The sequence below is a fragment of the Cygnus olor genome, chromosome 1 (genome assembly GCF_009769625.2).
Source record: "Cygnus olor isolate bCygOlo1 chromosome 1, bCygOlo1.pri.v2, whole genome shotgun sequence".
Taxonomy (NCBI): domain Eukaryota; kingdom Metazoa; phylum Chordata; class Aves; order Anseriformes; family Anatidae; genus Cygnus; species Cygnus olor.
Genome location: NC_049169.1, coordinates 187269599 through 187276067, shown reverse-complemented (window position 1 = coordinate 187276067; position 6469 = coordinate 187269599).

Here is a 6469-nt window from a genome sequence, read left to right as displayed (position 1 = left end):
ACCAAATGAGCACCTAAAAATAAACTCTTTGTTTTTCCTGTTCCATGAAAGCTATTGTTGAAGTTGCCACAGAAATATTTCATAACCATGAAACAAAAAAACACACCCAGGAGGTAATCTCTCCTCTACCTGTGATTTCTTTGTACAGTACAAACTATGTAAAAAATTCAGTGTGTTTGAAATGATCAATATGTCTGGATGGGGAAAGATTTATAACTATTCACGATCAATATAACCCCCCAAAAAACTTCACCATTATTAAAAGATCTAATTCAAACACTGTAGAACATGATCTGGCTGTCATTGTCAGCCGTCTGCTTTGTGAGAGGTACATTTGTGCTAACGTTGTAGTTCTAGAGGTCCCATACAGACAAAATGATGTGCCCAGTTGCACATGGCATGAGTGACGGTGTCAGAAAATGAATTCTCTCAGTCAAATCTTCAAAAGAACTCCTCCTGCAGACAGACACGTTATTCAATCCCTTTCAGTATATATCAGGCTCCAGCGTTAGAAATGCAGTGCTGTGACCACAGGAATGACGGAAACCTGGTTTCCTATGTAGCTTGAGGTTTCGGTGTTTGAGAAAGTGTGAGATCTGTTCGATGCTTTTCCCATGGGCGAGCATTCATACGGCATTTAAATGCCCAGGGACTCGCTGATGACTAATGGGGTATGAGTTCATACCAAAGCCTTTCTCTTGGTTGTTTCCCTTATGGGTTGTTGTCTTTACTTCACCTGACCCTCATTTTGACAAAATCTGCAGAAATATAATTAGCCTTAAAACCCATTCCTTTATATCAGCTTTAATTAAAACTGGAACACATATTCCAAAGTGCTTTTTTGGTGAGGTAGGAACTGTGTGGGTACACACAGGTGCTCACACAACTCTCATTTCTTTAGAAAACAGTGCTATATGCTTACGTTTTCTGCTGTCCCTGTTCTTTCTAAGCTGTATCAGAACCTTATTCCCCCACATTAGAGAAATGACTCTTATTTCCAGCCTAAGTGAATTAATTCCACATTTACAGTTTTCTGTTTTTATGCTGACTTTGTCTTTCTAACTTAAATACCATCTATTTACTGGTATTTATTCCTTGATAAATATTTATTTCAGATGTAATCAGCTTTATTTTTATTATAATTGCCTCCTTTCATAGGACAGGATTGCTCTAGTAGATGCTCCCTACATCTATCCCAGTTTTAACTCATTTTACTTGAGAATATAAAATCACCACATCTTTTCATGGAAATTTCATACTGATGCGTTGTGACCATTCTGAGACACTAACTACACCCAGATTTTTTTGCTCTGTCATTGCCAATGTATGATTGCCAAACCTACAGCAGATATACTTGAGGAATCAAAGCAGAACTCACTGAACCATCCTGCTTTCCAGTCTCATGGGGCTGTGACCATAGCTTGGCTCAGAGATTTTGGTGAGTTATTTTAAGTGTTATGTACAGAAATATTTCACTTTGAAATATGGTTTTATTGGAGATCTTCTACTCTCTCCTACATATCTACACAGCAATTTGTAATGCTAGGTAAGGATCAAAATGTTTTGTTTCACCTTGCTAAGGCAAGAGATGGGTACTCTGCAGAAAAGAAGAGCATATTGCAAGGTAAAACAAAATAAAACACATGGTTGTACTGTAATAGTCTAGAAATGTAGCCGATAGAGTTTCCAACCATCAAAACTGCATACTGTTTCAGAAGACAGCTGCACAATTGAAACAAAAAAAAAGGTGCCTGTGAAACTCCAGTCTATTCAAAACCAAATACGTGGATCTAAAAGTAAATGCTTAGTTTTGTGACTCACAGGAAATGTACCTGCTTGTTTTTCTGTTTCTCCTCCCACCGGAGGATCCTGAAGCTCTTTCAAAGAATCAGCAGATGAAAATGTGCAACACGTCTGTGAGGAACATGCTTTGTTCTGAACCAGCCTGCTTCTCAGTGACTACATCCTGCTGAGGGCATGGAAAGGCTTCCCCAGCCTCTCTATCCAGGATGGAGAGCTCTTTGAAGCTGAAAATAATGTGATGTGAAATATTTTTTCCCCTGAACCCTGCTGAGGAGTGGAATACTTCATGTTCCTTCAATAACCCCCACCATTCTGGTGGACATGCAGGGTTCAGTTTGGTGCCAAACATAGGTGTCTAACCCCACCTCTAATAACCTGCGGCATGAAAGTCGTTCACCAAGGGATGGTATAGGTCAAGGATGCCCAGGTTCCTCAGGAGCAATGTCTAGAGTTCACGAGGGATCCAATGTCTAGAGTTCACTGGGGCCTCTACAACTCCACTACATCTCCAGATGGCAGTGTTTGGACAAGTGAATTGTCCCTCAGGCTTTCTTATCAACATATCTCAGAAAGTTTCATCTTCCCTTCTGGCTCATGTTAGAGATAAGACCCTGCTGAGTTCTTTTGAAATTTCTTGTAATTTAATACCACTTAATACCTGATACTTTCTAAGGAATTTACTTTCAAAGGCATTTAGGCCTAGATTTAGACTAAGTCCTTGTAACTGATGTTTTCTACTGTCTGCACACCTTTGAGGGTCTATAGAGAGACAGCAGGAAACACAAGGCACAGAGACCAAGTGGGCTTTGGTTTGCCTGGCTCAAGGATGTGATCACTCCACTGGGTGCAGACAGACCTGGCCTCACAGCGGTAGTATCATTAACCTTAGAACTGGCAATGCCAAGGAGATGAATGAGTTCAAATGACTGAATAGAGCCTGCTTGGATCTGGAAACAACACAGGCATGTTTGGTTGAGGCTGCTTCTGAGCTAAGACACCCTACTGCAAACTGTTGCATGGACTGTCCCTGGCCTCAAGGAGGATCTGCCTTCCAGGCTCTGGAGTTTGGTGGAGATATGATTTTTGCATTCTCTCAGTATTTTCCCCTAAGCAAAGGTGGGACAGCACTTAAGTTGGAAGGACTTTAGGTTGCATTTCAGCAACCAAGTCATGTCAAAGATGGTGAATGCAGGTGCTTCATTGTCAGCTACTGGCGTTCTTCCTGGATGGCATGAAAACTGAAATTCTTCCTGAACTTTTTTCCTTTCTGAGAGAATGAGTTTAAAAGCTCTGGCATTGGCTCGACCATCTCTTTTGCAGTGATGAAGAATCTTCTCTTGTGAGTTTATTACACCATCTTGCCAGCACCATCAAGATCTTCCAGCAATGTCTATTCAGTAGAATAGACTTTTTAACTTTGTGAAGTCAGCATCAATACAAAACAGGAGTGGAAAGTAATTGATATTGATTTTTACTCCTGCTGAAATCTAAACTGGATATACCTTCTAATCCCTGAATCTTGACATAAACCACTGACAAAGTTCGTCAGTATAATGGCATACCACAACACCTAAGATATTCCCAAATGTATTGGTATGGTGGTTGCCTAAACATCATTTTACACCTATAAACTGAATGAGGAGTGTCTCCTATTTTTTTTTCTTTCCCATTTAACACTCTGTTTAAGGGTTGTTAATCTTTTGTTAATGCAAAGAATACTCATCCTTTTAGAAGAAAAGAAAACCTAAAGAGAATTTCTTGGAGGGTTGTTACATTTTTTTTTCCACTTCAGTGAAAAGTAGGCTGAGATGCTTTTATGTTCATTTTCCCCTGATTCACTTGGCTTCCCTGCTTGGGTGGAGAATGTGTGTGTGTGTGTTCTTCTGGCTGAAATATGGAAATTAAAATTATTCTGTGGTTTACTGTTTCCAGAATCAAAATTAACTCACAGGCAGTAGCTTGAGGAATCGCGGCTGAAGAACTGATCTTCCTTATTTTGAAATTCAGTCTGTGCTTCCCTTATTTATCGTAAGTTGTTTCCTTTATTCTGCTTTGGATAATATTGCAGAATGCTCGTCTGTCTCTGAACAGAACATAGCACACACTCAGATGCCACAGTCACTTTGGTCACCTTTCTTTGTCATTGTGTTTACAACTTCCTTTTATTTAATAGAACAGAGACTTAATGATGTTTCCTCATCACCGCCATCCAAACTTTTAAGTGTTTCCCCATAAGTTAATCTTCACCTGCACCATTCTTGTGAGAAAAAAAAAAAAAAAAGGCATCTTTCACTTCAATTGTGATGGGAAATATTACAGCATCTAGTACGGTGTTTCATTTTCGGTTGGCATTCTTTTAGAGTGTTCCTCCCACAGTCTCTCTGTCTCTCTCTCCTCTTTCCAAGGACTTGTTTATGGATTTGCAAGCCTGGAGGCTGCAGATCTGACAGGATATTTCCCTTTTCTCTCTTTCACAAGTGACTTCTTCGGTTACATTTTCATTATACTACTTCATCTTTGTTTTTTTGTAGTGCTTTGCTATTGTTTTTTGTTGTTGCTGTCGTTTGTTTTTTATTTTTTATTTATTTTATTTCATACAGACTTTTAAGTGCTTTTTTACCTAAAAGGGATGATGCTTCCTTTCTTTGGTTTTCCTTAGTTTGCACTGTTCTTAGTTGTCTAGACTTAAGTTGTACTTACCCAAAAACTATTATCGTGGGGTCAAACCTATCAGTGTCAGCTGAAAGAGACCTGGCTTTTTTTTTTTTTTTTTTTTTTTTTTTTTTTTTAAGGAAATAGAAGAACAAGAAGAATAAATGTCCATGTAATAAAAAATGTCTGTCATATACCAGAACATAGAGCCCGTACTATCTGGATAAAGTATCATAAGTACACATTTACCTTTTCCTCAGTCTCTCTTTCAAATTGCTACAATTACAGAAGAAAAATGTCCAGGTCATAAATCACCCTTTTAAATGTTAATGATTTAAATCTTTAAAACTTTTAAATAGCTTTACAAACTACTTCCTCGAAGCTATGCCACAGCCACTGCTCCAGAACATAGCAATACATCATTTTATGCTTTTCTGTGTGGTGTTTTCAGCTACTAATTAAAAAAGAAAACATGAAGTATGCTGGCAAACAGCAGTAGCCCTGGGCACAGAGACATAAAAACAATAGTAACATGATTGCTATGGAAATGGAAGTAGTCATTAAATAATCACAGGGAGAGAAAGATAAGACTAGCATCAGAGTCAAAGAACAGGAGAGAAACTAATGCTGCAGAAACAGGAAAGATGTAAAAAAGAGTCACATAAAAATCAACTGAAAATACTCTTTAAATGATTTGATGGTTAATAGCAGGCAGATGAACCAATCCTTTTTCAGTACACTTTTTTCCTGAGATGAACTATGGAAAATATACCTTAAAATCTACCTCTTCTGAGCTGGAAATTCCTAGAGACAGCTAAGCAAGAATTCATATTTTCCTCTTCCAAATCCCAGAACTTCATTTAGCCAACAGCTGTTAATAATGTCCTTCTGAGCACTGTGAGCAGAATGTGCAGAACAGACATTACAAACAAAGAAGGAAAGCAGATTTAGAAAAATATCAAAATGTATACAAACACCATTTATTTAAATATCTGCTTACCCACATTCATTTGCACTTATCTTTCTTCTTTTCTGAAGAAAAAGGCCAAGAAAAAAAGCTATTTATCCTTTTCTAGCCAAGAAAGACTGGAGATACCCACAGACCCATGCTGCTGTTGAACCACCTTCCCTAACCTAGCACAAGCTTCTTATTCAACATGATTTTATTCAACTGGCCAGATTCTTGAAAGACATTACCCACCTCTTGTGCCTTGTAACTAAAACAATTTATAGCAAACCCAGATTTTGGTAAATACAGAAACCGGTAATAAAAAATCAGAAACTCGCATGCCTCTCCTGTTCTGCTGGCAGTGTATCACTGCTAAAGGACCCATAAAGACTAGAGCAGAGCTTGACATTTTTAAATGCGTTTAAAAGCTGGGAGGGAATTGATTTCCTTTGGGTTAATTTCAATAATAGTGGTATTGATCTGAGGTTCCTTTAGCTTCAAGTTCACTTTAGCTTAATTTCTGAATTATAATGGTGAAGAACTTAATAATATAGAATTTCAAATAATGCAGTGCTCTTTTCTGAGTAATACCAAGTAAGTTATATTACCGTTGTCAAAGATGCTTCTGCAATATTTTAGAGTAATTTCATACTTGTCTGTATTTCACCCTCACAGGGCCCTCTTCCAGCTCTGTGCATTCTGCCAAATGCAAGTAATAATTCAGAAAAAATACTAAACATATCCTAATTCAGACACAACAAACATGGATTTGGTTTAAGGACGTGTCCATGTCTCCCTAATCACTATTACAGTGCTGGAAATGCATTCTACATCAGCCCCTTGCCAAGATCTCCACCGAGCCAGCTCTGTCACCCTTGAGTGGATCCAGCTCATGCCACCAAACAGGAACACCCAGGTGGCTGTGTGAGTCCATTTGATGAACAGTTCTTCCACAAGGTCCTCCATGATGTGGAAGTAGCAGAACAGGTCAGCACCAATTTTGACTCCTCTGTGCTCTGTAATCAACAGCTGCACTGCCTTTCCTTTTCTCTGTTGCGTGCTTAT